This window comes from Ranitomeya variabilis, chromosome 1 (assembly GCF_051348905.1).
Source record: "Ranitomeya variabilis isolate aRanVar5 chromosome 1, aRanVar5.hap1, whole genome shotgun sequence".
NCBI lineage: Eukaryota > Metazoa > Chordata > Amphibia > Anura > Dendrobatidae > Ranitomeya > Ranitomeya variabilis.
In genome coordinates this window covers 259,561,720-259,583,641 of record NC_135232.1, presented here as the reverse complement: position 1 = coordinate 259,583,641, position 21,922 = coordinate 259,561,720, and the positions used below count along the sequence as shown (strand labels likewise).

At 44.8% G+C, this 21,922-nt stretch overlaps 1 protein-coding gene across 1 annotated transcript in view; it reads left to right on the top strand.

Annotated features, from left to right (window-relative positions):
* The window catches only part of LOC143813472 (catechol O-methyltransferase-like), an 80,500-nt gene that overhangs the window by 20,656 nt on the left and 37,922 nt on the right, over window positions 1-21,922 (top strand). The gene's annotated exons all lie outside the window — the stretch shown is intronic.

The following is a 21,922-nucleotide window of genomic DNA, read 5'->3' as shown; positions in this document are numbered from 1 at the left end:
GTCCTCCATAGAATATAGAAAAACACTCCCCATGGTCCTCAATAGAATATAATGCACTCCCCATGGCCCTCAATAGAATATAATGCACTCCCCGTGGTCCTCAATAGAATATAATGCACTCCCCGTGGTCCTCAATAGAATATAATGCACTCCCCGTGGTCCTCAATACAATATAATGCACTCCCCGTGGTTCTCAATTGAACATAATGAACCTACTATGGTCCGCTATACAATATAATGCACCCCCCCATGGTCATCTATACTGTATAATGTACCTCCTATGGTCCTCTACACAATCTAATACTTCCTCCTTGGTCCTACATACATTACCTTTCACATAGTATAATGCACCCCCATAATCCTCCATATTGTATAATGCACCCAACATAATCCTCCATATATTATAATGCACCCCCCATGGTCCTCCATATAGTATAATGCACCCCCCATGGTCCTTCATAGAATATAATGCACCTCCCATGGTCATCTATAGAACATACTGCACCCCCATAGAATAAAATGAACCCCTCATGGTCCTTCATAGAATATAATGCACCTCCCATGGTCATCTATAGAACATACTGCACCCCCACAGAATAAAACGAACCCCTCATGGTCCTTTATAGAATATAATGCACCCACCATTGTCCTCCATACAGTATAATTCACCCTCAATGGTCCTTCATAGAATATAATGCACTCCCCATGGTCCTCCATAGAAAATAATGTACCCACCATGGTCCTCCATAGAATATAATGCGCCCCCCCCCCATGGTCCCACATACAATGAAATGCAGAACCCCCATAATGGTCCTCCATACAATATAATTCATCCCCCCATGGTCTTCCATATGCTATTATGGCCTCCAGTCACTGATGCGCTGATTTGCTGAGCCTATGGTGTTAAGCGCCAGACAAGTAATGACGTCATTGCGTGCACTGCTCTGACAGGTCATACGCCGAGGAAGAATGATTGGTGTGAAACCGCCTGCCGAGGCTCCAATGATGATGGAGGAGGGAGCATCAACAGACGCTTCCACCTCTATAATTCTGTGCTGATGAGTGAAGGGGGGCCCGGTGCCGGCGCTGACATTGGGCCCTCCTGGTCTCATAGCAGTGGCGTGGCCTACAGCCATTGGCGATACAGCACTGTCTGTTTTGCATCTTTTTTTCCATATACACCTGTTGGATAAGGGCAACAAGACGTAGTCCACTATGCCATGGCATTTCGTTGCCTTTTAATTTGAAGTCCAGGTTTAGATATAGTGGCTTGTGAAAGTATTCACTCCCTTAGCGTTTTACCTATTTTTTTACATTACAACTAGAATTTAAACATTTTTGTGATCTGATTTGTGTGTGATGCATGTATGTGCATATGTATTAAGCTCTTTTGCTATGAATCCACACAAAACTTTGGGTGCAAGCAATTGCCTTCATAAGTCACATGCTTGGTGAAAAGAAGTCCATCTGTGTGCAATCTAAGTGTCAAATGGTCTGTCAGTGTATATACACACCTTTTCTGAAAGTCCAGAGGCTGGAACATCATTAAGCAAGAGACACCACTAACCAAACAACACCATGAAGACCAAGGTGATCTCCAAACAACAAGCCGGGGACAAAGTTGTTTAGAAGTACAAGTGAGTGTTGGGTTATAAAATATTCTCCCAATCTCTGATGATTCCTCAGAGCACCATTAAATCCATTATCATCAAATGGAAAGAACCTGGTGCTCCAATAATAATCCTGCCAACAGAGGGCCACCCACCAAAACTCTTCACCCTGGCAAGGAGGGCATTAAACAGAGAGGCAGCACAGAGACCAAAGGTAACCCTGAAGGAGATGCGGAGTTCCCAAGCAGAGACTGGAGTATCTGTCCATACGATCTCAATAAGCCGTACACTCCATAGAGGTGGCAGAAAAAAGCCTTTACTTACACACAAAAATTGTAAGGCTCGTTTTGAGTTTTCCAAAAGACGTGGGAGACTCCTCCAAGTGTATGGAGGAATGTGCAGTTGGCAGATGAGACAAAAATGTAACTTTTTGCTCTGTCAGGCTCCAAACCAACACAACAACTCACTCCCAAGAACACCCCCCACACTGAAACATGGTCAAGGCAACATCCTGCTGTGGGATGTTTTTTGGCAGCAGGGACAGGAAAAAGGTCTGAGTCAAGGGGACTTTGGATGGTGCTAAATACAGGGATATTCTTGTGCAAAACCTGTTTCACTCTTGTCAGATTTGAGACTGGGACAGAGGTTCGCCTTCCAACAAGACTGACCCAAAGCATACTGCTAAAGCAACACTTGAGTGGTTTAACCCCTTAATCCTATATGACGTACTATCCCGTCAAGGTGACCTGGGACTTAATTCCCAGGGACGGGATAGTACGTCATAGCAATCGGCCGCGCTCACGGGAGGAGCGCGGCCAGGTGTCAGCTGACTATCGCAGCTGACATCCGGCACTATGTGCCAGGAGTGGTCACGGACCGCCCCCGGCACATTAACCCCCCCCCCCTCCTCCCCCCCGGCACACAGCGATCAAACATGATCGCAGCATTCCGGCGGTCCCTGCGTGCTTCCCTGAGACCCTCGGTACAAGGCGATGTGCTCACCTTGTACCGAGCTTCTCCTCCCTGCAGGACCCGGATCCAGAATGGCCGCGGGGCTACATCCGGGTCCTGCAGGGAGGTGGCTTACCAGCGCCTGCTCAGAGAGCAAGCGCTGGTAAGCCTGCAGCCCTGCATGTCAGATCGCTGATCTGACACAGTGCCCTGCAAAGTGTCAGATCTGCGATCTGACCTTATAACATGATGCCCCCCCCCCCCCCCCCCCCCCCCCCGGAGCAATGTTATAAAGTTACAAAAAAAATATTCAGATGTGTAAAAACAAAAAAACAAAAAAATAATTCCTAAATAAAGAAAAAAAAAATTGTTCCCATAAATACATTCCTTTATCTAAATAATAAAACAACAATGAAAGTACACATATTTAGTATCGCCGCGTCCGTAATGACCCGACCTATAAAACTGTCCCCGAGGCAAAAAACAACGCTTTATCATACCGCCGAACAAAAATTGGAATAGCACGCGATGAAAAAGGCAGATATAAATAACCGTGGTACCGCTGAAAACGTCATCTTGTCCCGCAAAAAACGAGCTGCCATACAGCGTCATCAGCGAAAAAATAAAAGTTATAGTCCTCAGAATAAAGCGATGCAAAAATAATTCTTTTTTTCTATAAAATAGTTTTTATCGTATAAAAGCGCCAAAACATAAAAAACAATATAAATGAGGTATCGCTGTAATCGTACTGACCCAAATAATAAAACTGCTTTATCGATTTTACCAAACGCGGAACGGTATAAACGCGCCCCCCCCCCCCCCAAAAGAAATTAATGAAAAGCTGTTTATTGGTCATACTGCCTCACAAAAATCGGAATAAAAAGCGATCAAAAAATGTCACATGCCCGAAAATGTTACCAATAAAAAACGTCAACTCGTCCCGCAAAAAACAAGACGTCACATGACTCTGTGGACTAAAATACCGTATATAAAAATTACAGCTCTCAAAATGTGGTAACGCAAAACAATATCTTTTGCAATAAAAAGCGTCTTTTAGTGTGTGACAGCTGCCAAACCTAAAAATCCGCTAAAAAACCTGCTATAAAAGTAAATCAAACCCCCCTTCATCACCCCCTTAGTTAGGGAAAAATTAAAAAATTTAAAAAAATGTATTTATTTCCATTTTCCCGTTAGGGCTAGGGTTGGGGTAAGGGTTAGTGTTTGGATTACATTTACGGTTGGGATTAGGGTTAGGGGTGTGTCAGGGGTGTGGTTGGGGTTAGGGATGTGGTTGGGATTAGGGGTGTGTTTGGGTTAGGGTTTCAGTTAGAATTGGGGGTTTCCACTGTTTAGGCACATCAGGGGCTCTCCAAACGCGACATGGCGTCCGATCTCAATTCCAGCCAATTCTGCGTTGAAAAAGTAAAACTGCTCCTTCCCTTCCGAACTCTCCCGTGCGCCCAAACAGGGGTTTACCCCAACATATGGGGTATTAGCGTACTCCGTACAAATTGGACAACAACTTCTGGGGTCCAATTTCTCTTGTTACCCTTGGGAGCATAAAAATTTGGGGGGCTAAAAAAACATTTTCGTGGGAAAAAAATGATTTTTTATTTTCACAGCTCTGCATTATAAACTGTAGTGAAATACTTGGGGGTTCAAAGTTCTCACAACACATCTAGATAAGTTCCTTGGGGGGTCTAGTTTCCAATATGGGGTCACTTATGGGGGGTTTCTACTGTTTAGGTACATCAGGGGCTCTGCAAATGCAACGTGACGCCTGCAGACCAATCCATCTAATTCTGCATTCCAAATGGCGCACTTTCCCTCCCGAGCTCTGCTATGTGCCCAAACGGTGGATCCTTCCTAACATATGGGGTATCAGCGTACTCAGGATAAATTGGACAACAACTTTTGGGGACCAATTTCTTCTGTTACCCTTGGGAAAATACAAAACTGGGGGCTAAAAAATAATTTTTGTGGAAAAAAAAATAATTTTTATTTTCACGGCTCTGCGTTATAAACTGTAGTGAAACACTTGGGGGTTCAAAGCTCTCACAACACATCTTGATAAGATCCTTAGGGGGTCTACTTTCCAAAATGGTGTCACTTGTCGGGGGTTTCAATGTTTAGGCACATCAGGGGCTCTCCAAACACAACATTGCGTCCCATCTCAATTCCAGCCAGTTTTGCATTGAAAAGTCAAACGCCGCTCTTTCCCTTCCAAGCTCTGCCATACACCCAAACGGTGGTTTACCCCCACATATGGGGTATCAGCGTACTCAGAACAAAATGCCAACAACTTTTGGGGTCCAATTTCTTCTGGTACCCTTGGGAAAATAAAAAATTGGGGCGAAAAGTTCATTTTTGTGAAAAAATATTATTTTTTATTTTTACGGCTCTACATTATAAACTTCTGTGAAGCACTTGGTGGGTCAAAGTGCTCACCACACATCTAGATAAGTTCCTTAGGGGGTCTACTTTCCAAAATGGTGTCACTTGTGGGGGGTTTCAATGTTTAGGCACATTAGTGGCTCTCCAAACGCAACATGGCATCCTGTTATGATCCGGTGACTTTGGAGCCGCATGAAACTTTCTCTGGAGTAGGTGGAAACTACTGACCGCAAACACTGAACTAACACCGCAACTAGGAAGTAGCCGTGGAGTGTGCCTAACAAACCCTAGACACCTCGACACAGCCGGAGAACTAAATACCCCTATAGATGGAAATAGGAATACTATCTTGCCTCAGAGCAGAACCCCAAAGGATAGGCAGCCCCCCACGAATATTGACTGTGAATAGGAGAGGAAAGACACACGCAGGCAGAAAACAGAATTCAGCAAAAGAGGCCACTCTAGCTAAATAGGGAAAGATAGGACAGAATACTAAGCGGTCAGTATTAAAACCCTTCCAAAAATATCCACGGCAGATAATACAAAGAGTTCCACAATCTAACTAAAGACATGGAATGTATATCTGCAACTCCTGAGAATCCAACAAGACTGAGAAAATACTGACACAATCTAAGCTGGACAAAAAAATGAATAGCACTGAATTATTGAGCACACAGCATGTGTGCCACAGAAACAAAACCAGACACTTATCTTTGCTGGTTTGGTAGCAAGGCAGAAGGGACCAAACAAGGACCAACACCTCCCAACAACCATGGACAACTGGCAAGGACTAATGAATCCTGCACGCCTAAATACCCCAGTCAGAACTGCAATCAGCAGAAACAGCTGACCAGGAGTGCAACTCAGGGACAACTGCATTACCACCTACAACCACCGGAGGGAGCCCAAAAGCAGAATTCACAACAGCGTCCCATCTCAATTCCAGCCAATTTTGCATTGAAAAGTCAAATGGTGCTCCTTCCATTCTGTGCTCTGCCATGCACCCAAACAGTGGTTTACCCCCACATATGGGGTATCGGGGTACTCAGGACAAATTGTACAACAACTTTTGGGGTCCATTTACTCCTGTTACCCTTGGTAAAATAAAACAAATTGGAGCTGAAGTAAATTTTGTGTGAAAAAAAATTCCACAAATTCCTGTGAAACACCTGAAGGGTTAATAAACTTCTTGAATGTGGTTTTGAGCACCTTGAGGGGTGCAGTTTTTAGAATGGTGTCACACTTGGGTATTTTCTATCATATAGACCCCTCAAAATGACTTCAAATGTGATGTGGTCCCTAAAAAAAAATGGTGTTGTAAAAATAAGAAATTGCTGGTCAACTTTTAACCCTTATAACTCCCTAACAAAAAAAAATTGTTTCCAAAATTGTGCTGATGTAAAGTAGACTGGGGGAAATTTTACTTATTAAGTATTTTGTGTGACATATCTCTGTGATTTAAAGGCATAAAAATTCAAAGTTGGAAATTTTTTTTCACAAATAAACGCAGTTAATATCAAAGAAATTTTTACCACTATCATGAAGTACAATATGTCGTGAGAAAACAGTGTCAGAATCACCAGGATCCGTTGAAGCGTTCCAGAGTTCCATAACCTCATAAAGGGACAGTGGTCAGAATTGTAAAAATTGGCCCGGTCATTAACGTGCAAACCACCCTCAGGGCTTAAGGGGTTAAAAACCCTTAGTGACCAATTTTGATCTTATTGACCATGCCAATTTTTACAATTCTGGCCACAGTCACTTTGAGGTCTTATCTCTGGAATGCTTCAACGTATCCCACTGATTCTGGGATTGTTTTTTCATGACCTATTGTACTTCATGTTAGTGGTAACATTTCTTCTATAAGACTTGTTTCATTTATGAAAAAAAACTGAAATTTGGCAAAAATGTTGAAAATTTAGCAATTTCAAACTCTTATTTTTTGTGCCCTTATGGGGAACCTGTCACCCCCCCCCCCAGTCGCTTCAAACTAAAAGAGCCACCTTGTGCAGCAATAATGCTGCATTCTGACAAGGTGGCTCTTTTAGTTCTGGGTGCTGTAACTAGAGAAATAATCAATTTTTTAATTTGTCAGAAATACCTGGTCTTCAGTCAAGGAGGCCGGCGTTTCCCCCCTGCTTTAGACGCCACACAGCCGTCACTTACATCTTCTTCACATCCTCAGCGCTGTTTTGAAAATAGCCGGCGCCTGCGCTCTTATCCCCTGCCTGGTGCAGGTTCAGTGAGCGCTGCCTGTCTTTCCTCATATGCAGTCCAGCTGACTGCGCCTGCGCGGCGCCCTGCTTGTGATTCCCAGCCCCGCAGTGACTTATGATTTATTCACATTGCGGGGCTGGGATTCACAGGCAGGGCGGCCGCGCAGGCACAGTCAGCTGGACTGCATATGAGGAAAGACGGGCAGCGCTCACTGCGCCTGCACCAGGCAGGGGAAAAGAGCGCAGGCGCCGGCTATTTTGAAAACAGCGGAGAGGAGGAGGCGGCGCCCGGCGCCAAGAAGATGTGAGCGACAGCTGAGTGGCGTCTAAAGCAGGGGGGAAACGCCGGCCTCCTTGACTGAAGACCAGGTATTTCTGACAAATTAAAAAACTGATTATTTCTCTAGTTACAGCACCCAGAACTAAAAGAGCCACCTTGTCAAAATGCAGCCTTACTGCTGCACAAGTTGGCTCTTTTAGTTTGAAACGACTGGGGGGGGGGGTTACAGGTTCCCTTTCAATCAGAGAGTTGTATCACACAAAATACCGTACATACTCTTGTATAAGCCGAGATTTTCAGCACATTTTTTTTAGTGCTGAAAACACCCCACACAGTGACAGCTGCATCTGCACCTCTGACCCGGCGCCGGCAGCTCTTTCCTGTTCCTGTGCTCAGCGGTCAGGTGGTACCGCTCATTAAAGTCATTAATAGCGACTCCACTCCCATAGGCGTGGAACGCATATTCATGACTTTAATGAGTGGTACCATGTGACCGCTCATCACAGGAAGAACTGCCACATTGGGACAATAGCGATGCAGGGACATTCAGCCATGGAGCGAGGAGGGAGTGTATGATGGGGGAGGACTGGAGAGCCAGGCATATAAGGATTGGACCGGGGGAGCCATGCATACAAGGATGGGACCGGGGGAGCCATGCATACAACAGGGGGAGCCACACAGAGCCGGACATGACGGGGGGAACCACGCATACCGGGATAGGGATGAGGGGACAAAATACATACCCGGCTTATACTAGAGTCAATAAGCTTACCCAGTTTTCCGTGGCAAAATTAGGTGCCTCGGCTTATATTCGGGTCAGCTTGTACTCTATTATATACGGTAGTTAATAACATTTCCCACATGTCTACTTCACATCAGCACAATTTTGGAAACATAATTTTTTTTGTTAGGAAGCTATCAGGGTTAAAAGTTGACCAGTGATTTCTAATTTTTTAAATAAAATTTACAAAACCATTTTTTAGGGACCACATCACATTAGAAGTGACTTTGAGGGGGTCAATATGATAGAAAATACCCAAAAGTGACACGATTGTAAAAACTGCACCCCTCCAAGGTGCTCAAAACCACATTCAAGAAGTTTTAATAACCCTTTAGTTGCTGAAGCAATGTAGAAGGAAAAAAATTATCATTTAACTTTTTTCACAAAAAATGTACTTTAGACCCAAACATTAATTTTCACAAGGGTATCAGGAGAAAATGGACCACAAAATTTGTTGTGCAATTTCTCCTGAGTATACCGATACCTCCTATGTGCTGGAAATCCCACTATTTGGGTGCAGGGCAGGGCTCAGAAAGGAGGGAACACCATTTAACTTATTGAATGCAAAATTAACTGGAATTGATGGCGGGCACGATGTCGTGCTTGGACACCCCCCTGATGTGCCTAAACAGTGGAAACCCCCAATTCTAACTTCAACCCTAACATAGCCCTAAACACAACTCTAACCCCAACACAACCCTAACCCCAACCTTAACCTCAACACAACCCTAACCCTAGCTATAACCCCAACTCTAACCATAACCGTAAAGAATGGAAAAAAATATTTTTTTATTTTATTATTTTTATTTAATGAAGGAGGTAACAAAGGAGGGGTTTGATTTACTGTTTTATTTTAATGACTGTGATAGACCCTATCACAGTGATCAAAATGAACCAATAGGAAAAATCTCATTGTTGCCGGGTACTAGCCAGCAGATCTCAGCGGGTGCATTTCGCCCGCCGTTTTCTTCCAGGGGAAGGAGCAGGAGGATTCGAGGATGGCGGAGTTACCGGAAGGGCTATGGGGACCCTATTTCTCTCTCCTCTGGTATGCTAGATCATATCAGAGGACAGAGAAAAAAATGGAAACTGGCCTTTTTTTGTGTGTAGCAGAGACCCCTGAGATTTTCCGATGCTGGGGGGCGCTATGCACTTATTTCTCAGCGCTGTTAAAAAGCGGCGCTGAGGAATAAAGCCACATAACTGCTGCTGTTAACATGCACATCATCGTTTGTTAAGGGGAAATGTGTGAATCTTTTGGAGTGGCCTAGTCAAAACCCAGAACTTAATCCAATTGAGAATCTGTGGTCAGACTTGAAGATTGCTGTTTATGAGATGACTCCTTCTAACTTGAAATAGCTGGAGCAGTTTTGTGTTGACAAATGGGCTCTAAAAAGTGCTGACTTTAGGGGGATGAGTAATTATGCACACTGAAGTTTTCAGTTATTTTGTTCTATTTGTTGTTTGTTTCACGATATAAAGAAAACCAAATGTTCACAATTGTAGGCATGAACTGATGCAAACCCCCCAAAAAACTGAAATTCCAGGTTCTGAGATAGCAAAACATGAAAAATGTCAAGGCAGTGAATACTTTTGCAAGCCACTGTAGCAGTGTTATATGTAGGAACATAAACACATGGACAAAATTGTTGGTACTCTTTTGTTAAATTAAGAAAAACCCACAATGGCAATCGGACATTGTTTTTAAATTGTGGTTCATCAATTGTAAAAAGAGAAACTAATGAAAATGGGCTGGTAAAAATAAAGGGTAGCCCTAGAAAAGATTGAAAATAGTTTGACCATAAGGGACATGTTATAGGGAATCTGTCTCCAGGTTTTTGCTACCTCATCTGTGACCAACATAATGTAGGAGATAAGTCCCTGATTCCAGTGATGTCACTTAGTTTACTGGGTGTAGCTGATGTAGCAGTGCTCAGAAAGCTGTGTCCTTCCACATCACTGTTTAGAAGCTTTCTATGTACATTGTATATTGACAGTAAGCTGCTAATCAGTGGTGGGGGGCATGGTTGGGCTAGGAGGCACAAGTTCAGCTAGTCTGGCAGTGCTAATCTCATGTTGATAAAACACTATTTGTATTGAAACTGCACACAGCTTAATAAGTCACACATTGCTGAAACTAGTGTCTCAACTTCTACCTTGTGCTGCTCTTAAGGTACTGTACCTTCACACTAAGCGACTTTGCAGCGAGAACGACGACGATCCGTGACGTTGCAGCGTCCTGGATAGCGATCTCGTTGTGTTTGACATGCAGCAGCGATCTGGATCCCGCTGTGATATCGATGGTCGGAGCTAGAAGTCCAGAACTTTATTTCGTCGTCAGATCACCCGCTGTCATCGCTGGATCGTCGTGTGTGACGCCGATCCAGCGATGTGTTCACTTGTAACCAGGGTAAATATCGGGTTACTAAGCGCAGGGCCGCCATAAAGCAGAGCACAGCGGTGACGTGCTCTGCTTTACAAGGTTGTAAAGTATGGATTCTACAGAAGTCCTTGAAACTTGCTCTGTACAATTAACAATACTTTTAAAAACAAAAGGAAAGCTGTAACACAAACTCCTCTCTATATAAGATGCAATGCCCTGTGTTATTGCTTTTATGAATAACTCTTATAAAGCTAATACTAACATACAAAATTATCAAAGATGTATAGGTATATTTAATTGTCTAATCAAAACAAATATAAATATGTACCATAACAAAAGCAAATCATAAAAAAAGAGACTGGAAGAAGGCAACCTTCAAACCGGAGACAGCTGGAGCGGTTTGCTCACAAGGATTGCGTAAAAGTACACCTCTGGCAAAACTTAAGAGACCACCACATCAAAGCCCTGTTATGGGCAGCCCAATCTCCAGACCTGAACCCCACTGAAAACCTCTGGAATGTAATCAAGAGGATGATGGATAGTCACAAGCCATCAAGCAAAGGAGAACTGCTTACATTTTTGCACCAGAAGCAGTGTGAAACACTGGTGGAAAGCATGCCAAGACGCATGAAAGCTGTGATTAAGAATCATGGTTATTCCACAAAATATTAATTTCTGAACTCTTCCTGAGTTAAAACATTAGTATTGTTGTTTATAAATGATTATGAACTTGTTTTCTTTGCACGTTTTTGTTTATAGAGTAATTTACATTTTACTCAAAAAGATAACAATAAAGAGAAAAATCGGACAAACTGAACATTTTTGTAGTGGTCTCTTTTTGGCAGAGCTTTGTATGTGGAGAGGTACAGAGGTCTCATTGAAAGTTACAGAAATAGTTACCGTATATACTCGAGTATAAGCCGAGATTTTCAGCCCATTTTTTGGGGGCTGAAAGTCCCCCTCTCGGCTTATACTCGAGTCATACACAGGGGTCTGCAGGGGAGGGGGAGCAGCAGTTGTCTGATTTATACTCACCTGTTCCTGGCGCGGTCCCTGCACGTCCCTGGTTCTCCGGTGCTGGCAGCTTCTTCCTGTAGTGAGCGGTCACATGGTAGAGGTGGAGCCGCATATTCATTACTGTAATGAGCGGTAACGGTGACCGCTCAGTACAGGAAGAAGCTGCGGGGAAGCAGGGACTGCACAGCGCCAGGAGCAGGTGAGTATAACTGGGAGGGGAGCTCTGCACGATATTCACCTGCTCCTCGCCCCCCGCACAGCCTAGCACCACCGAACACCCTTTTCTACCAGCCTGGGATGGGACTCGATGCATCAACCTGCAACTTTGCACTTCCGAGCACCACCTGTGACCCTGTTCCGCCACTCCTCCCACCACCCCCCGCAGGTAAACTGAATTCAGACTGTAACACGTACCCCATATGACACATAAAAACAAAAATCCCTATTTTTTTCCTGAAAATTTGGGGTGCGTCTTAAGGTCCAGTGCATCTTATAGTACGAAAACCACGTTAATTTTGCCTAAAAATATTTTGAAATTCCATTAGCTTGAAACCATCATTAGCCCTGATAAAGTTCACTGCCATACATACAGTAACATGTAATAGTTTGGGCACCCCTGATCAAAACTGTTATTGTGAACAGTAATTTATTATGCTTTGCTTATATAGCGCTATTATATTCCGCAGCGCTTTGCATAGATTATCATCGTGGTCCGTACCCAGAGGAAACCCATGCAAACATAGGGGGGATCATACAAACTCCTTACAGTTAAGAAAGTTGAAGATGAATTGATCTCTAAAAGGCCTAAAGTTAAAGACCACATAAGTCCTTTGTATTTTAGGTAAAAAAAATATATTTTCATCTTTTACATTTTACACCTTTCAGAGGCGTAGCTAGGGTTTTGGTCCAGGGGGGGCGAAGCTTCTGAGTGGGCCCCTAACCAGGTAACCTTCATTACAATTCAGTGATGCGCCCTAATAGTGGAGGAGAACCTCAGCAGATGACCGCGCTGTTACTGAAGATAATCTCTATATAAAGACCAACACTGATATTACCGCCATATGGTCAGTGGTAGATACCAGTCCTACAGAACATATAACAGATCACTGCACAGTTACAGATAATGTCTTACCGCTGACATTCTTTCTGATAGAATTGTTCATTTTTCCCGTCTTTTCCATCTGGCCCAGACCGACATGACAACTTCTTCCAGCTACAACTCATCTGCAGAGAATACAACAAAGACACGTTTCACTTCTCACATTCCAGCACCATCACCATCTATTCCCAACCTGCACAACCTCCTCATCCTGCTGATACCCCAATACAGATCCGCTGCTGCCGTATGTGACCCTATTACTGCACCTGATACCCCAATACTGAGCCGCTGCTGCCGTATGTGTCCCTATTACTGCACCTGCTGTGTGGTTCTCTGTGCCCTCTAAATTCTAAAGCACCCCTCTATAATATAGTAATGCCAGGTGCAAGTGCCCTAGAAAACAGTGCCCACATTTTGTCCCCTAGAAAGTAATAATGCCCTCTGTGTGTGACCCTTTGATAGTCACAGTAACCTGAGTTCCCCTATAAGAATAAGTGCCCACTTTACATTTAATAAAGTCCCGAGTCTCCCCCACTGTACAGCTCCCCTATACACAGTATGATGCCCCCTCACTGTATATACTGACCCGTTAATATCCCCCAAACTGGCTCCAACACTGTATGATGGCCCCGTTGCTGTAATCTCCACACTGAATGATGGCCCTCTAGATAGCCTCCATATAGCATAATACACCAGATAGTCCTCAATATGGTATAATACATTCCCCATAGGCCTCCACATAGTATCATGCACTCCCCATAGGCAGACCCTATAGTATAATGCCCTTCACATAGGAAGACTATATAGTATAATGCAGCTCCCATAAGCAGCCTCTATAAGGAAGGCTGTAAATGTGTCCCCAATCCCCTCCGCAAGGCATAAAAATGACTTCTCATTATACTCACCAATGGCTCTCACCAAGGCATCGCTGGTCTTGACTTAAGATCGCCATCCTCCATTACTGCTTCATCTGGATGACACATCCTACGTCATCCACACAGTGTCACCCATCGCGCTCCTGTGTAGGCACACTTCTCTCTAGGCTGCTGAAAGCAGAGCCAAGTACTGTAGTGCATATGTGCTGGGAAAGGCCAAAGGGCGCTGATGACCTGGAAATAAAGCCGGCGCATGCGCACTACAATACTGTGCTCTGACTTCAGCAGGGCAAAGAGAAGTGCGCCTGCACAGGAGTGCGATAGAGGACACTGAATGCAGGATGTAGGACACATCTTCCACACGAAGAGGGACAGCGATCACAGGAAGAGGGACGGCGCCGAATCAAGACTGTGACGCCCGGACTGCGCCATCCGTGATTATAATAAAAGCTCTTTTTTGTGCCTTGCATAGAGGATTGGGGACATAGAGAGCATTCTAGAACACTATGTGAGGGCGTACAGATGCTGGCCGGACCTTATATGATGACAGGCTCCCACATGTAAAAGCCGTCCTGCAAGATTCCAGCCACTCGCAAACTTAAGAAAATAATCATTCTCCTTCTCATAAGCTAATCAGCAGTAAATAAATTATGTGCCAAGACACTTATCGATCACATGTCAGTGTTCAGTGTCTGTCCAGATTGCAGGATAAACAAGACATACAAGTTTAAAGGGAACCTGTCACCCCGTTATTTAAAGATGAGATAAAAATAGCGTTAAATAGGGGCAGAGCTGTGCTTTACATTAGTGTCTTTTTTCTGCCTTTATTCCCCAGCTATGCTGCCGAAATACCTTTGTAAAGTCGCCATTTTGGGCTGTCACTCACGCTGGTCTGGTCAAATGCGCGTGGTGACAGCGCTGTTTCTCCCCCAGATCTTGCTTATCTGTCCGTTGGTGGCGTAGTGGTTTGCGCATGTCCAGCTGCCGAATCCACTGCGCAGGTGAAGGAAAAGAGCGCGATCTGCGCTATTCCCCTGGTGATCGGTGGGGGCGGCCATCTTCCTCAGGCCGCGCGTGCGCAGATGGAGTGCTCGGCTTCCTGGGGCTTCAGGAAAATGGCCGCCGCGATCTCCATCTGCTCACTCGCGGCATCCCGTGGCCATTTTCCTGAAGCCCCGTGCAGCAGAGCGCTCCATCTGCGCACGCGCGGCCACAGGAAGATGGCCGCGCCCACCGATCACCAGGGGAACAGCGCAGATCGCGCTCTTTTCCTTCACCTGCGCAGTGGATTCGGCAGCTGGACATGCGCAAATCACTACGCCACCAACGGAAAAATAAGCAAGATCTGGGGGAAGAAACAGCGATGTCACCACGCCCATATGATTAGACCAGACCTTCATTGCTTTATATGCTGTGCCTGTATGTATGTATTCAAGGCAACAGATCAGACATATCAAATAGCAAATGACATGTGCCAAGATACTCAACATGCTGTGTGGAGAGTGTCCTCTGGTCCTGGGGGCTGCTCCTCAGGCTCCTCCAAGTCAGATGCAGACATCATGTGTAGATAGTGAGTTCAGCTCATAGAGTCCCCCTTCGTCCCCGGCTGCTGCTGCTGCTGGAGCTGATCACTTCTCTGCAGCACAGAAGCTTTGAGCACAGCAGCTTTGAGCACAGCGCGCTCAGCCGGCATTGGGTGAGTGGTGAGTGACCTCCCTTCCCCCTCTCCTTCACAGACTGCAGAAGAGCGATCACATGACTCACTCCCTGCACTCTGATTGGAGGCCTTCTCTTCTCTCTGCTGACTCCCTGTGAGTGTTTGTACCGTGCATGTTACTTTAGCTACATACACAGTACAAACGCAGGGGAAATCTACTATATAATTGTCTAAGGGTCACTTCCGTCTGTCCTTCTGTCACCGTTATTCGTTCGCTGATTGGTCTCGGCAGCTGCCTGTCATGGCTGCCGCGACCAATCAGCGACGCGCACATTCCAGAAAAAAATGGCCGCTTACTCCCCGCACTCACTGCCGGCGCGCCCGCATACACCGCTCACACAGGGTTAATGCCGGCGGTAACGGACCGCGTTATGCCGCGGGTAACGCACTCCGTTACCGCTGCTATTAACCCTGTGTGTCCCCAACTTTGTACTATTGACACTGCCTATGCGGCATCAATAGTACAAAATGTAATGTTAAAAATAATAAATAAAACAAAAAACCCTGCTATACTCACCCTCCGCCGCCTTTCTCGCTCCTCGCCACGCTCCCCGGACCGCTCCATTACAAGCGTCAGCTTGCGGTTCGGTCCCGTCCCAGGGCTGGTGTGCGGCAAGGACCTGCCGTGACGTCACGGTCATGTGACCGCGATGTCTTCATAGATCCTGCTCCCACCAGCCCTGGCACTTGCAATGGAACTCGGCTTCAGGAAAATGGCCGCCGCGATCTCGATCTGCGCATGCGCGGCATCCCGCGGCCATTTTCCTGAAGCCGAGCACTACCATTTGCACAGGATCCCAGGAAGAGGCGACACGGGACGCCGAGGAGCAGCGACAAGAATGGTGAGTATGATACACTACAAGGGGCCCTCGGATCGTTAGGTGAGTATGTTTATTTTTTGGACCTGTGACATACGTGCCTCGGTAATATACTACGTCACTGGGCAATATCCTACGTGGCTCTGCTGTATACTACGTGGCTGGGCAATATACTACGTGGCTGGGCAATATACTACGAGGCTGGGCAATATACTACGTGGCTGGGCAATATACTACGTGGCTGGGCAATATACTACGTGGCTGGGCAATATACTACGTGGCTGGGCAATATACTACGTGGCTGGGCAATATACTACGTGGCTGGGCAATATACTACGTGGCTGGGCAATTACTACGTGGCTGGGCCATATACTACATGGCTCTGCTGTATACTACGTGGCTGGGCAATATACTACGTGGCTGGGCAATATACTACGTGGCTGGGCAATATACTACGTGGCTGGGCAATATACTACGTGGCTGGCCAATATACTACGTGGCTGGCCAATATACTACGTGGCTGGCCAATATACTACGTCGCTGGGCAATATACTACATCGCTGGGCAATATACTATGTGACTGGGCAATATACTACGTGGCTGGGCAATATACTACGTGGCTGGCCAATATACTACGTGGCTGGCCAATATACTACGTGGCTGGCCAATATACTACATCGCTGGGCAATATACTATGTGACTGGGCAATATACTACGTGGCTGGGCAATATACTACGTGGCTGGGCAATATACTACGTGGCTGGGCAATATACTACGTGGCTGGGCAATATACTACGTGGCTGGGCAATATACTACATGGCTCTGCTGTATACTACAAGGCTGGGCAATATACTACGTGGCTGGGCAATATACTACGTGGCTGGGCAATATACTACGTGGCTGGGCAATATACTACGTGGCTGGGCAATATACTACGTGGCTGGCCAATATACTACGTGGCTGGCCAATATACTACGTGGCTGGCCAATATACTACGTCGCTGGGCAATATACTATGTGGCTGGGCAATATACTATGTCGCTGGCCAATATACTACGTGGCTGGCCAATATACTACGTGGCTGGCCAATATACTACGTGGCTGGCCAATATACTACGTGGCTGGGCAATATACTACGTGACTGGGCAATATACTACGTGGCTGGGCAATATACTACGTTACTGGGCAATATACTACGTGACTGGGCAACATACTACGTGACTGGGCAATATACTACATGGCTGGGCAATATACTACGTAACTGGGCAATATACTACGTGGCTGGGCAATATACTACGTGGCTAGGCAATATACTACGTGGACATGCATATTCTAGAATACCCGATGCGTTAGAATCGGGCCACCATCTAGTTAAAGATAAACATTGACCGGAGGCAGGGGCCCCTAACGCCGGCCCTGACAGTAGCGTAGCTCTGGGTGGGCCCCCTCAGAGCACAGGGCCCGGGGCGACCGCCCCCTCTGCCCCCCTGGTAGCTACGCTACTGACACCTTTAGAAAAAGGAAAATTACCATTGCAAAGTTTGGGCATCCTGCATGGTTAGTACCTAGTAGCACCCCATTTTGAAAATATCACAGCTTGAAAACGCTTTTTGTAGCCAGCCAAGAGTGTTTCAATTCTTGTTTGAGGGATTTTCATCTTGGAACATTATTTCAGCTCTGTGAGATTCCTGGGCCGTCTTGCATGAACTGCTATTTTGAGGCCTAGCCACAGATTTTCAATATTATTTAAATCAGGTGACTGTGAGAGCCACTTTCAGCTTGAGCCTTTTGAGGTAGTCTATTGTGTATTGTGACATGTGTTTAGGATCATTATCCATTTGTAGAAGCCTCCTCTTTTCAACTTCAGCTTTTTTACAGATGGTGTTATGTTTGCATCAAGAATTTGTTGACATTTCATTGAATCCATTCTTCCCTCTACCCGTGAAATATACCTAATTCCATTGGCTGCAACACAACCCCAAAGCATGATTGATCCGCCTCCATGTTTAATGGTTGGCAAGATGTTCTTTTTCCACACATACCTTTTAATAATAATTGTGGCCAAAGAGTTCTATTTTAACCCCTTAATCCTATATGACGTACTATCCCGTCGAGGTGGGGTGAGCCCGTATGACTACTGACCGGATAGTACGTCATGGCGATCGGCCGCTCTCACGGGGGAGCGCGGCCGATCATCAGCTGACTATCACAGCTGACCTCCGGCACTATTTGCCAGGAGCGGTCACGGACCGCCCCCGACACATTAACCCCCGGCACACTTCGATCAAACATGATCGCAGTGTTCCTGCGGCATAGGAAAGCATCACGCAGGGAAGGGGCTCCCTGCGGGCTTCCCTGAAACCCTCGGTACAAGGTGATGTGCTCACCTTATACCGAGCGTCTCCTCCCTGCAGGCCCCGGATCCAAAATGGCCGCGCGGTTGTATTCGGGTCCTGCAGGGAGGTGTCTTCACAGCGCTTGCTCAGAGCAAATGCTGGTAAGCCTGCAGCCCTACATGTCAGATCGCTGACCTGACACAGAGCTCTGCAAAGTGTCAGATCAGCGATCTGACCCTATAACATGATGCCCCCCCTTCCCGGGGCAATGTTATAAAGTAAAAAAAAAAATTAAAAAAATTCCTAAATAAAAAAAAAAATCTATATTGTTCCCATAAATACATTCCTTTATTTAAAAAAAAAATAAATAAAAGTACACATATCGCTGCGTCCATAACAACCCGACCTATAAAACTTCCACTAGTTAACCCCTTCAGTGAACACCGTAAAAAAAAAAGAGGCAAAAAACAACGCTTTATTATCATACCTCCAAACAAAAAGTGGAATAGCACGCGATCAAAAAGACAGACATAAATAACCATGGTACCGCTGAAAACTTAATCTTGTCCCGCAAAAAACGAGCCGCCATATAGCATCATCAGTGAAAAAATAAAAAAGTTATAGTCCTCAGAATAAAGCGATGCAAAAATAATTCTTTTTTCTATAAAATAGTTTTTATCGTATAAAAGCGCCAAAACATAAAAAATTATATAAATGTAGTATCGCTGTAATCGTACTGACCTGAAGAATAAAACTTCTTTATCCATTTTACCAATCGCGGAACGGTATAAATGCCCCCCCAAAAAGAAATTCGTGAATAGCTGGTTTTTGGTCATACTGCCTCACAAAAATCGGAATAAAAAGCGATTAAAAAATGTCACATGCCCGAAAATGTTACCAATAAAAACGTCAACTCGTCCCGCAAAAAAACAAGACCTCACATGACTCTGGACCAAAATATGGAAAAATTATAGCTCTCAAAATGTGGTAATGCAAAAAATATTTTTTGCAATAAAAAGCGTCTTTTAGTGTGTGACAGCTGCTAATCATAAAAACCCGCTATAAAAGTAAAAAAAACCCTTCATCACCACAATGTATTTATTTCCATTTTCCCATTAGGGTTAGGGCTAGGGTTAGGGTTGGGGCTAGGGTTAAGGTTGGGGCTAGGGTTGGGCTAGGGTTAGGGTTGGGGCTAGGGTTAGGGTTTGGATTACATTTACGGTTGGGATTAGGGGTAGGGTTAGGGGTGTGTTTGGGTTAAGGTTTCAGTTAGAATTGGGGGTTTCCACTGTTTAGGCACATCAGGGCTCTCCAAACGCGACATGGCGTCCGATCTCAATTCCAGCCAAATCTGCGTTGAAAAAGTAAAACTGCTCCTTCCCTTCCGAGCTCTCCCGTGCGCCCAAACGGGTTTACCCCCACATATGGGGTATCGGGGTACTCAGGACAAATTGTACAACAACTTTTGGGGTCCATTTTCTCCTGTTACCCGTGGTAAAATAAAACAAATTGGAGCTGAAGTAAGTTTTATGTGAAAAAAATTAAATGTTCATTTTTTTTTATTTTTTTTTTAAACATTCCAAAAATTCCTTTGAAACACCTGAAGGGTTAATAAACGTCTTGAATGTGGTTTTGAGCACCTTGAGGGGTGCAGGTTTTATAATGGTGTCACACTTGGGTATTTTCTATCATATAGATCCCTCAAAATGACTTCAAATGTGATGTGGTCCCTAAAAAAAAAAATGGTGTTGTAAAAATGAGAAATTACTGGTCAACTTTTAACCCTTATAACTCCCTAACAAAACAAAATTTTGTTTCCAAAATTGTGCTGATGTAAAGTAGATATGTGAGAAATTTTACTTAAGTATTTTGTGTGGCATAGCTCTGTGATTTAAGGGCATTAAAATTCAAAGTTGGAAAATTGCGAAATTTTCACCAAATTTCAGTTTTTTCACAAATAAACGCAGGTAATATCAAAGAAATTTTACCACTATTATGAAGTACAATATGTATCGAGAAAACAATGTTAGAATCACCGGGATCCGTTGAGGCGTTCCAGAGTTATAACCTCATAAAGGGACAGTGGTCAGAATTGTAAAAATTGGCCCGGTCATTAACATGCAAACCACCCTCGGGGCTTAAGGGGTTAACTTAATCAGTCCACAGGACTTGTTTCTAAAATGCATCAGGCGTGTGTAGATTTTCTTTTGCATGCTTCTCATGTTGAATTTTAAGATGAGGACGCAGGGGAAGTTTTCTTCTGATGACTCTTCCATGAACGCCATATTTGTGCAGGTAACCCTGAACAGTAAATCAATTTACCAATGTACTACAACTTTAGAATCTGCTAAAGCTTTCTGAAGGTCTTTTGCAGTCACAAGTGGGGGTTCTGATTTGCCTCTTTAGCAATCCTAAGAGCAGCTCTCACTGAAATTTTGCTTGGTCTTCCAGATGTCATCTTGATCTCAACTGTTTCTGTTAACTGCCATTTCTTAAATACATTTCAAACTGAGGAAAGAGCAACTTGATAACACTTTTCAATCTTCTTATAACCTTCTCCTGTTTGTGAGCCTCCACCATTTTCATTTTCCGAGTGCTAGGCAGCTGCTCAGAAGAATCCAATGTAGGCTGAGTTTTTATAAAGCTGGGAAATTTGCATTACCGGGCCTTTCTGATGATGGTGAACAAGCCATAACCCTGTCATGTCGGACGCTGTTCATACCAGGGCGTTCGACAGACAGCGGTAATTCCGCTTTTGTCCACTATGTGCTCAGTGGCGTCGGCTAGTTTTTATCTAGCTGGTCCGGGGTTAATTTAGCGGGTGCTCGGATTGGAAACTGGGCCACGCCCACTGCCTTTAAATAGTTCTTCTGAACATTGGGCGTCGCCGATTATAGCTTCTGTCTAGTGCTTGGTTATCTCGGTCTGGAGTGGTGAGCTAGGAGTTGGAGTATCGTTGCTTGTGGTGTATTTCTCTTTGTCTTATTTACTCCTTCCTATATTTGTATTTATTTTGCCCTGCGCATTTATAGTGTATTCCTGAGTGACTGCGGCGTGGATATTTTCCGTTATCCTTGTCTGTGCTAATTGTGGGTTTTGGTGTATTATCTTTTCACTGGGTGGTGGGCGGTGGTTTCAGCCTAGGATTGAAACAGGAGACAGGGTGAGGGTCGAGGCCTAGACATGCACATCATCAGTGTAAACTCTAGGTAGAGGGTCAGTCAGGATTTCCCTAGTCTGAGGGAAATTGCAGGGGTCCGGGTTATTAGCTCTTGCCCACCTAGTCTTCCTGTGACAAACCCTAACAGGCTAATTAAGGTCTGAAACCTTGGTCAAGGTATTCTGAGCACACAAATCTGCAAGGGTGCCAAAATGTTTGCCCATTTTCCTTTCTATAATTTTTAAAATGAAAACAAATGACAATTTATTTTTTTTGCCTAAAATAC